Consider the following 18,623-nt stretch of genomic DNA (forward strand, 5'->3'; position numbering starts at 1 on the left):
AAAACTTTTTAAAATATATCCAAAGCAAAAAACCTGTGAGGGAGTCGATAGGACCATTAGATGACAGAGGGGTTAAAGGGGCTCTTAGGGAAGATAAGGCCATTGCAGAAAGACTAAATTAATTCTTTGCCTTCGTGTTTACTAATGAGGATGTTGGGGAGATACCAGTTCCGGAGATGGTGTTCAGGTGTGATGAGTCAGACGAACTGAACAAAATCACTCTGAACCTGGAAGATGTAGTAGGCCAGATTGACAAACTAAAAAGTAGCAAATCACCTGGACAGGATGGTATGCATCCAAGGGTTCTATAGGAACTCAAAAATGAAATTTCTGATCTATTAGTTAAAATTTGTAACCTATCATTAAAATCATCCATTGTACCTGAAGACTGGAGGGTGGCCAATGTAACCCCAATATTTAAAAAAGGCTCTAGGGGCGATCCGGGTAACTATAGACCAGTAAGCCTGACTTCAGTGCCGGGAAAAATAGTGGAAACTATTCTCAAGATCAAAATCATAGAGCATATAGAAAGACATGATTTAATGGGACACAGTCAACACGGATTTACCCAAGGGAAGTCTTGCTTAACAAATCTGCTTCATTTTTTTGAAGGGGTTAATAAACATGTGGATAAAGGTGAACCGGTAGATGTAGTATATTTGGATTTTCAGAAGGCATTTGACAAGGTCCATCATTAGAAGCTTCTACAAAAACTAAAAATTCATGGGATAGGAGGCGATGTCCTTTCGTGGATTACAAACTGGTTAAAAGACAGGAAACAGAGAGTAAGATTAAATAGTCAATTTTCTCAGTGGAAAAGGGTAAATAGTGGAGTGCCTCAGGGATCTGTACTTGGACCGGTGCTTTTCAATATATATATAAATGATTTGGAAAGGAATACGACGAGTGAGGTTATCAAATTTGCGGATGATACAAAACTATTCAGAGTAGTTAAGTAACAAGCAGACTGTGATACTTTAGAGGAGGACCTTGCAAGACTGGAAGATAGGGCATCCAAATGGCAGATGAAATTTAATGTGGACAAGTGCAAGGTGTTGCATATAGGGAAAAATAACCCTTGCTGTAGTTACACAATGTTAGGTTCCATATTAGGAGCTACCACCCAGGAAAAAGATCTAGGCATCATTGTGGATAATACTTTAAAATCGTCGGCTCAGTGTGCTGCAGCAGTCAAAAAAGCAAATAGAATGTTAAGAATTATTAGGTAGGGAATGGTTAATAGAACGGAAAATGTCATAATGCCTCTATATCGCTCCATGGTGAGACCGCACCTTGAATACTGTGTACAATTCTGGTCGCTGCATCTCAAAAAAGATATAGTTGCGATGGAGAAGGTACAGAGGAGGGCAACCAAAATGATAAAGGGGATGGAACAGCTCCCCTATAAGGAAAGGCTGAAGAGGTTAGGGCTGTTCAGCTTGGAGAAGAGATGGCTGAGGGGGGATATGATAGAGGTCTTTAAGATCATGAGAGGTCTTGAACGAGTAGATGTGACTCGGTTATTTACACTGTCGAATAATAGAAGGACTAGGGGGCATTCCATGAAGTTAGCAAGTAGCACATTTAAGACTAATCGGAGAAAATTCTTTTTCACTCAATGCACAATAAAGCTCTGGAATTTGTTACCAGAGGATGTGGTTAGTGCAGTTAGTGTAGCTGGGTTCAAAAAAGGTTTGGATAAGTTCTTGGAGGAGAAGTCCATTAATGGCTATTAATCAATTATACTTAGGGAATAGCCACTGCTATTACCGTATTTTTCGGACTATAAGGCGCACCGGATTATAAGGCGTATTACCAATGAGCGCCTGCTACGGCGTCCAGGTTCATATATAAGGCGCACCGGATTATAAGGCGCACCGGATTATAAGGCGCATCGCATTAAATGAAACAAAGCTCAGACCATAGGGCAGACTTTACTGAACTTTATTCAACTCTCAACAATAACTCTCAACTTGTTCAGTTGTAACGAGTCGGTCTTTGCTCTTCAGTGATGATTCCAGCCTTCATGAAAGCCTTCATGAAAGCTCGGATGACACTGGAGACTGATCCCTTCTTCCAGGCATCCATGATCCACTGGCACATAGTGGCACATAGTGGCATAACTCGTCCCTCAGGCATTACATCACATCTTCCTTTCCGATCAGTCTCTCTCTCATGCATGCACACACACACACACACACAGGCTTTTCACTCCCATGCTGTATCTCATACACACCCATGTTTCTCGCTCCTATGCTAGCTGTCTCCACATGCACAGGCTTCTCATTCCCATAATCACTTTCTCTCTCACACACACACACACACTCCAGTCATCTCCCTGACCAGTCAGTTCCATTGTCTCTCTTATATACACTTACACACAGGTTCCCACTCACAGTTACACATGCACACTCTCAAAATCACACATACATTCTCTTCAGGCTGGCTGGTTCTCTCATTCCCCCCCCCCCCCCCCCCCCCCCCCCCCCACAGCACACATGATAGCTGCAGCAGCCTCCTCCTCTAGTTTCTTTCAGTTAAAAAAAACCAAAACAAAAAAACAACTGTTCATTCCTCCATCGCCACAAATCCATCAAATCCTTCATCTTCAGTGTCTGAGTTAAACAGTTGGGCGATTTGTATATCAAGCATGCTCGGGTCCCCCTCATCATTATCCGAGTCGGTCTTGTTGCTGCTGCTTAGCTCTTCAGTGATGATTCCAGCCTTCATGAAAGCTCGGATGACACTGGAGACTGATACCTTCTTCCAGCCATCCACGATCCACTGGCACATAATGGCATAACTCGCCCGGCGTTGCCTCCCTGTGTTGGTGAATGTGTGGTCACCTTCTGTCATCCAATGCTTCCACGCTGCTCTCAATTTAACTTTAAATGACCTGTTGATGCCGATATCTAGCGGCTGGAGCTCTTTGGTTAATCCACCCGGAATTACGGCAAGCTCTGAATTAGTTTTCTTCACTTGGGCTTTGACATTATCGGTCAAATGGGCGCGCATGGAGTCATAGACCAATAGGGATGGGGATTTGTGAAAAAAGCCGTCCGGTCTCTTGACGTAGACCTCCCTCAGCCACTCAATCATCTTCTCCTCGTCCATCCAGCCCTTTGGGTTAGCCTTGATGGTGACACCAGCAGGAAACTTTTCCTTTGGCAAAGTCTTCCTCTTGAAAATGACCATGGGTGGTAGTTTCTGGCCATTAGCCTGACAGGCGAGAACTACAGTGAAAGATGACTTCTCGTTTCCTGTGGTACGTATAGATACCGTACTGGTCCCTGTTTTCTCAACAGTATGTTGTACGGGGATATCGAAAGTGAGGGGGACCTCATCCATGTTAGTGATGTGTTCTGGCTGGATATTCTTTTCTTTTATCTTGGTTATGCAGTAGGTGCGGAAAATGGCCAGCTTCTCTTCATAATCCTTTGGCAGTTGCTGGCAGACAGTAGTTCTGGTGCGGATGGAGAGATTACACCTTTGCATAAAACGAAAGCACCATGAAGGACCTCCTCGAAAGTCCTTGATCTCCATGTCGCGTACTAACGCTGTGGCTTTGAGTCGAATAGAGAAAGTAGAAACGCTTCTACCTGCGGTTCTCTGTTCGATAACCCACTGATCTATTTTGTCCTCCAACTGTGGCCATCTTGCTTTGTTTCCTCGGAAACTCAGTTTGGTCTTCTTTACTTGGCATAGGGCATCTTCTTGTTTCCTCCACTTACGCACCATAGATTCATTAATGTTGAATTCTCTCGCAGCTGCTCTATTTCCATGCTCTACTGCATGTGTTATAGCTTTAAGCTTAAAATCTGCATCATAAGCATGTCTCTTAACAGGAGGCATTTTGGAGTAGTGGGTATAAACATTTATTGACTGCACGCACATTAATGCTGGAGCACAGATACTGCACGGCTCAGAGCCTTTTTTTTAATCGGTTGCGCTCGGGTCAGGAGGAATCCGGGTAAACCGGTAGAGGGACAGCTTGTTATGCTTGGTGCGTGAGCTATGTCCGTGGACTGCCGCACTCACCCGCTGGCAGGTTGGTTGCGCTCGGGTCAGGAGGAATCCGGGTAAACCGGTAGAGGAACAGCTTGTTATGCTTGGTGGTCCGTGAGCTATGTCCGCGGACTGCCGCACTCACCCGCTAGCAGGTCGGTTGCGCTCGGGTCAGGAGGAATCTGGGTAAACCGGTAGAGGAACAGCTTGTTATGCTTGGTGGTCCGTGAGCTATGTCCGCGGACTGCCGCACTCACCCGCTGGCAGGTCGGTTGCGCTCGGGTCAGGAGGAAGCCGGGTAAACCGGTAGAGGAACAGCTTGTTATGCTTGGTGGTCCGTGAGCTATGTCCGCGGACTGCCGCACTCACCCGCTGGCAGGTCGGTTGCGCTCGGGTCAGGAGGAATCCGGGTAAACCGGTAGAGGGACAGCTTGTTATGCTTGGTGGTCCGTGAGCTATGTCCGTGGACTGCCGCACTCACCCGCTGGCAGGTCGGTTGTGCTCGGGTCAGGAGGAATCCGGGTAAACCGGTAGAGGAACAGCTTGTTATGCTTGGTGGTCCGTGAGCTATGTCCGCGGACTGCCGCACTCACCCGCTGGCAGGTCGCATACGCGGTCGGCAGTAGCACGTGCTGATGCTCCTCCTCCTTCCTGCCTGTGCGTCACTTCTGCACGTGCTGATGCTCCCCTCCTTCCTGCCTGTGCGTCACCGGAAGTAAACTTTACCGGAGCCGCGTGGGCAGGAAGGAGGGGAAGCATCAGCGCGCGCAGAAGTGGAGCAGCACTTGCGTTTACGGACCGAGAAGAAGAGGCACGGTAGCAGGGCCACTGCAGAGCCCATCCTGCGGCGACCGCAAAGAGGAGGCCTAGAGGTGAGTGCGAGCCTGTGCTTGAGAAAAATCCATATATAAGGCGCACCGGATTGTAAGGCGCACTTCCGATTTCTGAGAAAATCTTAGGTTTTTATGTGCGCCTTATAGTCCGAAAAATACGGTAATTGCATCAGTAGCATGGGATCTACTTAGTGTTTGGGTAATTGCCAGGTTCTTGTGGCCTGGTTTTGGCCTCTGTTGGAAACAGGATGCTGGGCTTGATGGACCCTTGGTCTGACCCAGCATGGCAATTTCTTATGTTCTTATGGAATGATTATTAATAATAATAATAATAATAATAATAATAATAATAATAATAGAGTACAGGCAGCTCTGCCCTCCTACATGTGGTGAATATCTTTTTTTGAAGTTTAAAAAATAAAAAGTGAATGCTGATGAAATATGTTTTGAGGACAGGTGCTATTCAGAAAATTCAGCTTTTAGACTGCTATTTACCTTCTTGAGTTTAAAACGGCCAGGGTGGGACAATTCCATAGTCAGTTAAAATACTGGGTGATTTGTAGCAACTAAACAAAAAAAAAGACAAATGAAAAGCTGCAATTCTAATGGAACTGTTCAGTCACACATAGACTTCCCTTCACTAGTCCTTCATGTTGATGGGAGAGTCTTTTAACAAGTTACTAGTTGCATTTTTTATTGTTGCAGTACAATTAGACTGCACTAAAACTTAGGTGGTCAAATGTCTCAGGGGGAACTCAAATGAAGCACAGAGTTATTGGTACTCTGCCTCCATTTGCCCCCTAAACAATTTGTACCATTTTTAAACAACAGAAGGGCAAGACATGGTCCTGTCTCCCCCCCCCCCCCCCCCCCCCCCCATCAAACTCCAAGGAGCTCCCTCCCTCCCCTCCCCCCCCCCCCCAGCTCAGCAAACTCTAAGGAGGAAGTAACCCAAAACTTATAGAACAGGTATTTTTATATTTTTTGTACTTTCCCCATCTCTTGCTTAAGATTTAAGCAACTCAGGGTTACTAATAAAATGAGGACAAAATAATAATAAGAAAAATATTTACACATGTACTTAGTGAAGAAAGCTGCTTGCATAATACCTTCTTTAAAATTATAATAAAATGATTATGTTCTTAAAGAACATTTCTTCCTTTTCTGTAAATAACATTCAAGGAAGCAAAATCAGAAGAGCACGCAACATCTTGAGAAACTCATAGCCAAAGTAAACCATTTGCATCATTTTCCTACCTTTAATTGTACTGTAAATATAATGGTCTAAATGAAAATATTATGTTGATAATTACCAGAATAAAATAATTTTTGGACAGATGCTGTATGCTAAAACAGCTTCCAGTCTGAGAGACTGTCCCTCTGTATAGAAAACAAAACAAACGTGCATGTGTTGGATGAATAGTGGGAACCTGGATTCCCATACAAAATCGATGTTGCTGCTGGCATACAGCACTATGGGAACCGTCCATGTGATTGAGGAAATCTGCATCAGCTGTGATCTGGTTCTGATGATTATCTTGCTGCGTGTCCTTGACGTTATCTGATTGGGGTTCAAAATAGCTGGAAAAAACCAGTTTCTAAGAAGGTTCCCTAATATTTTCTATTCAGCGAAGCTAATTCCTACCCTTTCCATCAGGGCAGAGGCTCATGAACTCTTCCACTCATACTCTGTACCTGCCAAACTGAATTGAAGTAAGGAATCTAAACATTCCATGATCTGGGGCAGGGGTGGAAAACCTTTTTTTGACTGGGGCCACATTACTGGCTCCCATTTATAAAGGGGCATGGGGGGCTCCCCCTTGACGTTCCCCAAGCTGGGAGGCCTTGAAGCTCTTTGGCTCTCCCTAAAGTTCTCTCTCCCTCATAGGCTCTCTCCCTCTCACTCTCACACATGCTGTCTCCCTCTCACACACATACTTCCCTCTTTCTTAGCCATACATAATTACTCTCTCTCTCTTCTTCACACAAGCATTACCTTCAGCATAAGTAGTAGCTTTCTCCTCTAGGCCTCAACTGCTCTTGGCTGAATCAATGATGATACTTCAAAACCAGGAGCAACTCCTCTGAGAGCTCAACACAGCTCTGTCCCTCTCTTTCTTCCTCCCTAAGGAGAACACCTGCCTTCCTCATTAGCAAGCCTCCCCAGGATCCTGGCAGCTAAACATCCTTGGTCTCCCCTCACCTCCAGTTCTGGGGCTCACCTGGATCTCCAACGGCAGAGGCTCTACCCATGTACCAGCTTCGGCAGTCTCACTCAGGGCCTAATGACACTCAAGCCTTGCTCCAATTTGGCTGCAGCCCCTTTGAGGCCTTGCTAGCCCTCCTGGTATTCATTCCCAGACCTTTTCAGCTTCATGACTTGGGGGAGATGCCGGGGGCAGTGGACAGTGATACTGGAGATAGCGCTCAGCATCGGTGGCAGAAGATTTCTGCCCTGCAACTCTACAGGCTTCCTCCCACAACACAAAGCCTGTTCTGGGATTCACTTGTTCTTCTCATCAGGCAAGCTCCCATGCCGCCCTCCTCCAATAACCTGCAAGAAGCACAGCCCAGTGTTATCAGCAATGGCCCACATCATGTGGCAGCACCTCATTAAAGGCCATTGCTAATAACATGAAGCTGGTTTGTTTGTTCATTTTAGTCACTATCATTCGTTTGATTCATTTCAGACGAAAAACAAATGTGTTTATTTGTTCTATCCATTTATTCAGTTCTCGTTAAAGTCAATTAAGGAAGCAATGCACCCAATTTTGGGCTCCCAAATTGGGATTTTCTACTCAGCTCTCATAAAACTTGTGAGTAGAATTCAGCAGAAGTGAAAAGAGTATTCTAGCGCATGAAAATTTTATCAACATGGCACCAAAAGTGACATGAATAGCCCAAAACATTGTAAAGGGGCAAAATGGTACCAGAAGTGGCAGGAAAGTGTGGAATAAAGATCCCAAAACACCTTGAAAGGTGCAAAGTGTTGCGTCCGTCGGTCGCAGACGGCTGTGACTGCTCCGCCTTATCTCTTTTCTTCCCTTTTCTCCCTCCTTGAGCAATATGGCTGTCTCCAGTGTCGAGTGCCGAGGGCCTCGGCATCTCCAACCTAGCATGGTCGTTCCAGTCTGCCACGTTCACTCACGTGGCCTCCTAGGGTGCGCGCGCCCGCACATCTCCTACACATCATGGTGGGAACCTCCGGGTATATTAGCTTCTGCTTCGCTACCACCTTTGAGATAGCAAGGACTTCAGTTTAGCTACTCTGACCGCTCTAAGTTGCATGCTTAGATGCCGCTTTCACTCCAAGGGCCTGGCTCCACTAGAAGCAGTAGACACTCGCTCCTCGGGGTTTCTTGCTTCCAAACTACCCTTTGGGGCCTCTACTAACAAGACAACTGCTCCTCGAGGGTCTTTCTCTCTCTTCTCAATTTCAGGATATCGGACTATCAGGTATTTGCTCCTCGAGGGTCTACCAGTCTATGTATCCTGCACCACGGGCCTTCGGTCCCACCATCTCATCACCAGGAAGACGCCTACACTCCTGTCAGTACCTCTACGATCTGGTGCTCCAACACCACCCACCAGCCAAGGCGTTACCTGCACTGCGGGCTCCCACCTATCATGAACATCTGGGTGAGATTCTACATCCGAGCCTGTTGAACATATTGGCACCTCGCGGATCTCAGTGCCTTACCTTCCTGCTTACTCCATCTATATACAGCAATACAATAAAACCTTCCATCCATTCTGTGTCTGCTGAGTTCAGCCTATCACTGTGGTTCCCCACGGGGCCCCTCCCCATGGGCGGAGTCATCTCCACAGCGACCAAGGGTCCACATTGCCACAAACACAACACAACACAAAGTAGCCACCAACAGTGGCAAGAATACCAAAGTGGCAGAGTGAGAGCAGGGCTCCAAATGGGGTAAAAAAGCAGCAACCAAATTGGTGCAAAGCCCAAGGTAGGAAAAAGCCAGAGAAAATCCTTGGAGGAGGTCTGACATATTGTATGGATGGCATCATTTGAGGAAGGGGCTGGGGTTCAGGTTTAGAGTTCTACCCCTTTGTTGTGGCATAACCTCGGCTCAGAAAGTATCATTTGCATCCTCTACCTCCTCACTGGGGATTATAAAGCTACTGACTAAAGGACCCACATTCTCTTCCGCCATTACCTGCTCAATATCCTATGATTTATATAACCCAGGAGATTTTTCCTCTGAATCAGTTTTTGCAAATAGTGCCTTCATTAGCCTTGAAGCAGTAATCATGGTGGTGCTGCACTTCTGATGCCCCTGCCATTTGCTGTGGTATAATCCATCATAGGACCAGAAGAGACCAATAGTCAGTAAGAACCATAAGGGACAGAAGTTTGAAGAAAAAGCCCAAGAGGGAATGAAACTAATCAAAAGTAATTCAGTAAATACTGTGTAAAGCATTGGACTGGCATGGCAAGACCAAGAGTCAGCAAGTATCATAAAAGAAGAGAATTTGTAAAGGATTTTGAAAACAGCAAGAGGAGAGACGGAATCTCTCCAAAGAACAAAGAGAGACTTGGAGCAGGAGCTACACTGGCATTTAAAATCATAAATGTTAACATCAAGCCCCAAAGATATACAGTGAGAGTTATAAAAAGAAGAATGGCATTAAAAGCCCAAAGCACAAAAAGAGTGACAAAGCGGTACCAGGAGTGGCAATTATTTATTTATAATCCATCTACTATGGGTCCCCAATATAAGCAGAATAACAATTGTTATAAATAAATAAGAGTGATGCAACAAGTGTGTAAACATCAGACTGCCATGGGAAGACCAAAATTCATCAACTACCAAAAGGGAAAGGAATTTGGAAAGAATGTGAAAGATAGCCAGAACAGAGGTAGAACCACTGTAAGGAACCAAGAGAGGCTTGGAGCAGCAGCAGTGCCGAAATTTTAAATCACAAATGGAAGGTGCAGAACAATGCAGCAAGCAGAGTGGTGCTGCTTAGCAAGCAGAATTTCAATGCTTGGCAGAGACACACATTGTCTGCATTCCAGGATGACTATGTCTACATAGTGTACTACAGTTATAGAGTTTATAGTATACCGAGTAACACTCACAGATCTCACACACACTGTGTATGTGTCTGACTTCTTTTGCAACAAAGACAGAGACGAAACAGAGAAGACTCAGGTTGGTGCTCATTGCACTCTGTCTCTGGAGCTAACAGCAATGCAGTGTAGAAAAAGAGGGAGAGGTAGAGTGGCAGAGTGATAGCAAATCCCAGAAGATCTAACATCAAGGTTATAGCAGCAAGATAGACTGTGTGTATTGGCAAATAGCATGGAAGCATCAAAACCACAAGAAGTAGAGTGTGTTGTATAGCAAACAGCATGGAGGCATCAAAATCTCCAAGGCATAAAGTGAGTAGTATCAAAAACAACATGGAAGCACTAAAAGCCCAAGTAGTAGTGTGTGTTGAGAGCAAACAGCATGGAGGCCTGAACACCCCCCTCAAAGCATAGCATGCTGAATGTGTTGTAAACTGATCATCAAATCCCCAAGATATCATGAGAAGAACAAAGGGAACCAACAATAGTTGTAAGAACATTCTAAGAGACAAAAAGAGAAGCAAAGGCAATACCAACAGGCATTAATATCTAATTGCATCATAAAGGGGCAAAATGGTACCAGTATTACCTTTCAATAGATCCATGGTACAATCACACCTTGAATAATGTGCGCAGTTCTAGTGGCCCCATCTCAGAAAAGACATAGCGGAACTAGAAAAGGTAAAGAGGAGGGTGATAAAAATGATAAAGCCATTGGAACAGCTCCCTTATGGAGCAAGGTTAGTCAGATTAGGGCACTTTAGCTTGGAAAAAAGAAGGGATATGATTAAGATTTATAAAATCATGAGTGGGGTGTAACGGGTAAATAAGGAATGGTTATTCATCCTTTTATATAACACTAGGATTAGGGGAACAGCCAATCCCCCGAAACTAATAGTGCCCGCAACATGCAAATGCATGTTGATGGGCCTATTAGTCATTCCTGTGCGTTACAGAAAGCAAAATGTGCAGCGAAGCCGCATATTTTACTTTCAGAAATTAACGCCTGCCCAAAGGCAGGCGTTAATTTCAGCCGGCACTGGGAAAGTATACAGAAAAGCAGAAAAAACTGCTTTTCTGTAACCCTACGACTTAATATCATAGCGATATTAAGTTGGAGGCCACAAAAGTAAAAAAAAAATTTTAATTTAAAAAAAAAAAATTAAATCTGCCTGTGGGTTGGAAGACGGATGCTCAATTTTTCCAGCGTCCGTTTTCCGAACCCGTGGCTGTCAGCGGGCTCGAGAACCGACGCCGGAAAAATTGAGCGTCGGCTGTCAAACCCGCTGACAGCCGCCGCTTCAGTCAAAAAGGAGGTGCTAGAGACGCACTAGTGTCCCTAGCCCCTCCTTTTACTGTGGGCCCTCATTTACCTAAATTTATTTACTGGATCGCACACTCAGGAGAGTGGCCTGGCCGCGCACCGGGAGTGCGGGCGCTCGCCTGCTCTCCCGCGAAGTTTTCTGTATCGGCCCGATGGTGAGTACCGCCCCAGCACTGCCACATCCTCATGTAAAGTTCTTACTTGCTGTCAGCCTTTCCCAAGTCTGCAGCAGCCCCCTCCCTTTCAAAACTTCTCGGCATCTCCACTCTCCAGGAGAGTCCCTGGTTCCACAGCCAACTGCCTGTCTCAGAGTGTAGCCCAGCCACATGAGATAGAAAATTTGCCAACAATGCACAGGCACTTCCTACTGGCTCACCCCTTCCTTTAAATTTTCCACCACCACCCAACCCTACCCAGCCACCACCACCACACTAGCACATTCCCACTGACTGTGCCTTACACAGACTGCTGCTTTTATGGTTCCCCAGGCTCTGCTCTGTATAACTGCTCGAGAGGAGGGGGAACAACAGAAGTGATTCATGCTGTTCCTTGGGCTTAAAAAAAAAATAAGACCTAGCTGAGACCAGCTGAGAGCCACTGATGCAAAGCAGTGAACCCTGTTTTCCTATGTGGAGCCTATGCAGCCAGGGCTGGTGCAAGATTAGGAGCCAGAGGCGAGCCTTACAGCCATGGCTTGCCCTCCCCAAACACAATTAATTATTATTCTTCATTTATAATAACAGATTTGACATGAAAAAGGTTATTCAAGGTACAGTATTCTGAGGTAAAAAATCACTTTAAATAGCATGGATAATATTTACATGTCCTGTTGTAGTGCCAACCAGAAAACGCTGAAAAAACAAAAATGATAGTTGAAACCTATATGGTATTACACGTATTGTAACACCCGTTGGGAGTGAGTTTGGCCCTCAAAAAGTCATGAATAAACTGAATTACATTTATAATAAGCCACTTACATGAAAAATAACCCTACCTATCAGCCCTAAAATACCAGTACAACTCTTTTTAGGAAAACAGTTCAAGCCAGGCTGCTATAGATCTCTACATGCTAGCAGAATACCTCACTTAGGTCACACATGCAGAACAAAAGCAGACTCTCACCAAATATAGATTAAAAGACCATAAAATAGAAATAGAAATATGCAGACAAAAACTGAATTTGAAACTGCAATAAGTCAGACTCTGTATGCAGTGCAACAATGAAAAAAACAGAAACATCACCATTCCTCACAATAAGCAATAAAATCAAGGAAGATAAAATCTCAATCACAATAAGAAAATCATACTAAAAAAAATATTTCAAAACATCTGATGAACAGAATATACAATAATTATTTATATATACAAGCTTTTAAAATCTTCCCAAACAGCAATAAAATATTTCAAAACAGCAGACAAATCAATTAGCATCTAATAATTAAAACTAATAAGGATTTTTTAAAATCCCCTGTTTACCACAGTTGGGGGTGGGGGTGTAGACAAACTTTCTCCTTTCTCTTATATACCACATTTTTCTAGCATACATGCTCATTATCACATAAACACTCTACCTCTCTCACTGATGCTCTCATATGCTTGATGACTCACACATGCTCTCACACTCAAATGCACGTTCTCACACACATGCTCAAATTTATCTATATTCACACATGCTGACTCATTTACTCTCTCCTCTCATACACATGCTCACTGACACACTCGCACCAGTGGCGTAGCCAGAAATGAATTTTTTTTTGGGGGGGGACACCCAAGTTTAACATGGGTGGGCAATTGACATCATACAAGTCTAGACCCTACTAGTTGTGCTCTTATGGATAAATAATGGTTTTTAAGTCATGACATCATGAGTAATGCTTTAAAATATTTTAATTCTATTATTTTAAGCACTTACCAGCATTAAAAATATCTTATTAATCTGTATTAATTTAATTTATATCTATTGCAGTTTGTAAATACACATCATGTAAAAAGTAAACAAAGCACACTTCACAGAAATATTAGATCCAATCTTGTAATAAAACAAATATCAAATTATTCTTTTATGAATCCTCTTTCCAAAAATGCAGTGAATATCATAACTACAACAAAAAAAACCCTCCCTCCAACACCAAACATTTTGTGAAGACAAAAAAAAACTGAAACAAAACAACGACTGCCTAGAACCTTGCTATAATAGCAGTAACTCTCAGGACTCTAACAGCAGTAACTTTATCAACAAAAAGGCAGCAAAGGCAAGCATTCAAGCACTGTAACACTGCACCACCTAGTGGACAAACAGAACAAGCTGAACTGCTACAAATCCATAGAAACTACACACTAGTCAAAATACTGCACTTCTGTCACACATGCACAACACAGACAGACCTTTACCCAATATGGAATAAGGGACTACAAATTAGAAACAAACAAGCAGACAAAACTGAGATGGAAAGCCTGAAAAAACAGATTCTGAACACTGGAATACTGAAGAAACAGCAAAATACAAATATATAAGAAATGCATTCCCAAAGTTGGCATATTTCAATCATTGAAAGACAAAATATTTATTTATTTTACATTTGTTGTCCGATTTTATTTTTCTAATTGGCTGGTCCCAGTCTCTTTTCCTAATTCCTTTTTCATGGTCTCTTTAATTCTTCTGTATGCTTAAACCGCCTTAGTTCCTACCTCCCGACATTGACTGCTTCTTAAGAATGACCACCTCTTAGTCTTACCTTTCCTTCCACTTACAGCCTTTCTGCCCCATTTTTTTCTATCTTATGCCCCTCATACCCCCTCCTCTAATTTATTGTAATTTTTGTATATAGTTTCTTATCCTTACTCGCCAACCCTTCTCGTCTACATCCACCCCTTTCTTCCCTTTTATTCACCCACTCTATCTTCTCACCTCTCAATATGTGTCCACCTCTAATTACTTATCAAATTTATATATAGTATCACACCCAGCCTCAGCAACACCTCTTGCATTCATCCACCCCATTTAAACTCTTTAAACATCGACTCTTTCTTCTCGCCTCACAATATTTATACTTTATTTGATTCATATACATATGCCTACCATACATGTTTCAAATTGTTCTATGTAAAAGGTTTACTTCCTATATCAGTAATCCTATACTATGTAAGCACAGTGTTTCCTTGTAAACCATTGTTGCCTTGTAATCCTATACTATGTACTTACTGTGTTCCTTGTAAATCGATACGATGTGCAAACGATTATCGGTATATAAAAACCATTAAATAAATAAATAGATAATTTTGCATATATTTGCAATTTGGGTGATTTTTTATTTTTTTACTTTATAAAAATAAAGTCGTTTTCTGACATTTCTGTGTCCAATTAATTTATTTGGTTCTTTATTAGAGGAAAATAGATCTTAAGTGATCAGGGCCAGGGAGGAAGGGGGGGGGGGGGAAGGTATCTGGGAATGGGAAGAGAGATCACAGAGCAGGGACAAGGAAGAAGGAATCTTAGGCAGAGGGATAGAGATATAATGGATGGATTAGGACAGAGGCAAAGAGGGAGAACGGGATGGGTGATTCAGGGAGGATAAGGAAAGGGAATGAGGAAGGGAGAGAAAAAGGGTTAGGGGAGTGAGAGAGTGGAGGAGGGAGAATCAGGCATGGGGCTAGAGGAAGGATCGGGGATGGGGAGGTGGGAAGAAAGGGAGTATTGGGGATGGGGTAGAAGAAAGGGAAGGCAAGATTGGAAGGAAGAAGAGAAGGAGGAAAGAGGGAAGACTAGGAATGAGAGTAGAGGAGAAGAAGGGAAGATTGGGATAGGGTGGAGAAGGAAGCCACAGTCCCCTTAATCATACTCATCGCCTCTTACCCTTATCCCTCTTTGGAAAGCCTCTTTGATCCCCTTACTCACACTGTTTCAAGCCCCCTCCCGTTCCCGGCAACAACCTCTCACACTGCTTCACTCCCTCTCCCCCCCCCACATGAACTGGTTCCCTCCATCTCACAAAGATCCTCACTCACCCTGGTTCCCTAATCCCCGTTCACTTCTATGCCTTCCTTTCCCCTGTGATGCCCGCTTGGTTCACTTCCTCCCATGATCCCCTCACTCGCTGCAGTGAAACAGGAAAGGGAGAACAGCAACCCTGCAGCACCTGCCAGGCCTGAGCACCGCACCTTGAACCGCGTGGTTCAAGGCACAACATTTAGGCCCAGCAAGGGAGAAAGAGAAGGAGAGAACACTGCCACCCCCCTCATCCCGTTTCACTGCAGAAGTGGTGATGAAGAGATTGGGGGAGGGGGGCAGGGAGGTTAGATTGCACCATCCCACTGCCACCAAAGTTTCTCTTCTGAGCAGGTGGGTGCACACGAGGGAGGGAGAAAGGATATGTGTTGTCCACTGCCATCAATGTTTCTCTTTAGACGGTCCCCAATCTCCTACAACAATTTGGCCAGGATCAGCCATTTCCATAGAACGGCCAAATTTTACAACCCTTCCCGCGGAAAACGGGGGCCCTACGTAATACCATATGGATTCAAAGAAGTCCTTATCACATTGGCATCATGTCAGTACATAACTTTCTATATTTTAAAAATATTAGGGGCTCCGGGAGATCATTGTGGTGCATCTGCACATGCATGCATGCAGCGACGTTCGTCCAGAGTTGCTGGAGATGTGGGATCCCATCAGAACTAATCTGAGTATGCATTGTCTTGCACCTTCCTCTCTCTGCTGACTGATTTATTTATTTATTTATAGATTTTTTTTATACCGGAGTACGTAAGTAACATCACCTCGGTTTACATTCAAACAGTAATTCAGCATTGCGCTTTACAATATAACTTAGTAACTGAACGAATACAATACCATGTATAACTTTGTATTAATAGAATATAAACAATAAATGAGAAACTGTGGAAATTAGGAAGAGTAGTAGATTTGTAAGACAGATCCCCTTGTCTGTTTGAGGCTGGTACTTAATTAAAAGAGGAAAGGTTCCTTGGGTTGTCCAAGACGGAGGCATCATCCTCATAGATTTTGAATCATATGCCGGGAACCTTTCAGTCTCAGGTCATTTGGTCCTAGACAGTGAATGACTGATGTTTTTGCAACTCATAGGCACAGTGAGTACCCCTCCCCCCCCCCCCCTACTTCCTGGGACGATCAGACATGGTAGGAGCCCATAGTAGTGTCATGGCATCTCATCCAGTGTGTGGCAGCCTCTGTCTGAAAACTGCAGAGGTAGTGGGCTGACCAATACTGACCAAAACCATCCAGAGAATCACTGGGCTTGTGGAATTCTGCTTCCTTCAATGGAACACATAATTATCTAGTAGAATGGACTAGAGAATATTGCAGCCCAAATCCACCATAACATTTTGTGACCACTGGAACTTTGTCACCCCGGAATTCTGACGCCTTAGGCTTCTCGAGAAATATAAAAATAAATTATAGAGGGGGCAAGAGACCTAAATTTCAGGCCCCAATCCTGATGGCTAGGTAATCCAGAGAAAGTATTATTATAGCACCATCTATTGATTAGAATAGACTGATGCAACATCATGTGCCGATTGCAAAAGGGATATTGACCTGATGCCCATCCCTCAAGCTTATGTCAATTCTATTTATAAAGTAATTACTTAAAGAACACAAACTTTTGGCAGCCCAGGCAAACAGAATGATGAAACACCATCATATTCCCCTCCTTCCTGCATCAGTTTTTGGGTATATAAAGAATGTATTCAACGTATCAGATTCAGAGGTGAGAGAGAAAACACTCACTTCAGGCTGATCAAGGTGAGTATGACTTTCTGATAGTTCAAGTTCTACTGCAAGGTAATATAATTTTTAATAGGTGGGGGAGTTATAATAGCTTTTATTTCTTTGCTATTCATAAAACCTCATCATTTCTCTTTTAAGGATCTGTAATTCATGTAAGCCATAGAAATGGGGTCAATTTTCAAAAAAGCAGTAAAATTTTAAGCAAGATGATTTTCAACCAAACCTAGCCGGCTAGATTTTCAGTTGAAAATCTTCCTAAATTTAACCAGCTAAAACTTAGCCAACTTATGGCCCGATTTATTCAGGCTTTTATAGCATTCTCTGTCTATGGGGAAAAAGCTTAGTAAATTAGCACTGAAATTCCACGCTAGCCAGATAAATCATCTCTCTCTTAAATAAATTCCCTTCTCCAAGATGGCAATCCCCTCCTACCTGCCCAATCTTCTTTAAATCAATTGCCCTGCAATCCCCCTTCCCTCCTGGCAGCTAACAGTCCCATCCACACTCCAAGCCATCATCCACCAAAAAAACACCCAAAGCTCCCATCAGCCTGGCAATCAGCACTGCTTTGGCAAATGCCTAATCTCACAGCAACGCTGCTGGCTTGGAATGAGTGTTTCAGCGGGGTTCTGAGCAGTGAGAGGGGACATTTTGGGAGACTTTTTTAACAAGATTGGGCGACAGGGAGGAAGTAGATTACAAGGCTGGGTGGAGGGGGTGTTTGTCTTTGTCTGACGAGAAGGAAAGGAGAATGAGCCCTGGAGCTAAAAATCTGCTTCAATCTCGTTGGCTTGTCTTTGGTACGGCTTGTTTGGGCCACCTAAGGTGGTTAGTGCTGAAAATGACCATTAGCCACCTAAATTCCCTCCCTGATCTAACCCCCTCCTCCCCCCCTCCCCCCCTCCCCCCCAGTCATCCAAATTTAGGGACCATGTGAAACTAGGTTTCTAAAATGTTGTTGCTGAGGGTAAATATTTAAAGCAGAGGTTCAGAGGGCTAACTCCTGAAGTTAGAAAGTTTTGAAAATCCATCCATTACTTAGAAACAAAAAACATCAGTTTATGAAAATCAGCTTCTTTCAAACTACTTGATATTAAGTCGGAGGGTGCACAGAAAAGCAGTTTTTACTGCTTTTCTGTGCACTTTCCCGGTGCCTGAAGAAATTAGCGCCTACCTTTGGGTAGGCGCTAATTTCTGAAAGCAAAATGTGCGGCTTGGCTGCACATTTTGTTTTCTGAATCGCGCAGGAATGTCTAATAGGGCCATCAACATGTATTTGAGGGCGCTATTAGGTTCAGCGGGTTGGACGCGCGTTTTCGGCCCCTTACTGTATAAGGGGTAAGGGAAAACGCGCGTCCAATGGCGGGTTAACAGTGCGCTCCGTCAGAACGCACTGTACTGTATCAGCCTGTTTGAGAGGAGATGCTCCCAGGCAGTATTTAAGCTGGAGGAGTGGGGGAAAAAAGGAATATAACATGCGTAGATTCCATTTTTCAACTCTCTGCATGTTATTTCCTATGACAAAAATACTCACACAAAAAGCAGCTGCAAATGAAGGCCCGACCCCCTCAGCATCAACTTTCAAAGTGAGCGTAGGTGCTC

General features: G+C 43.8%; 1 protein-coding gene across 1 annotated transcript in view; it reads left to right on the plus strand.

The window, feature by feature from the left end:
• Positions 1-16,961: 16,961 nt before the first annotated feature.
• Positions 16,962-18,623, plus strand: part of LOC115096995 — a 103,706-nt gene continuing 102,044 nt past the window's right edge. The window contains exon 1 of the mRNA XM_029612366.1: positions 16,962-17,036. The gene's annotated coding sequence lies outside the window, so the exon portion shown is untranslated. The remainder of the gene's footprint in view (positions 17,037-18,623) is intronic.

Source organism: Rhinatrema bivittatum, chromosome 8 (assembly GCF_901001135.1).
Source record: "Rhinatrema bivittatum chromosome 8, aRhiBiv1.1, whole genome shotgun sequence".
Classification (NCBI taxonomy): Eukaryota; Metazoa; Chordata; class Amphibia; order Gymnophiona; family Rhinatrematidae; genus Rhinatrema; species Rhinatrema bivittatum.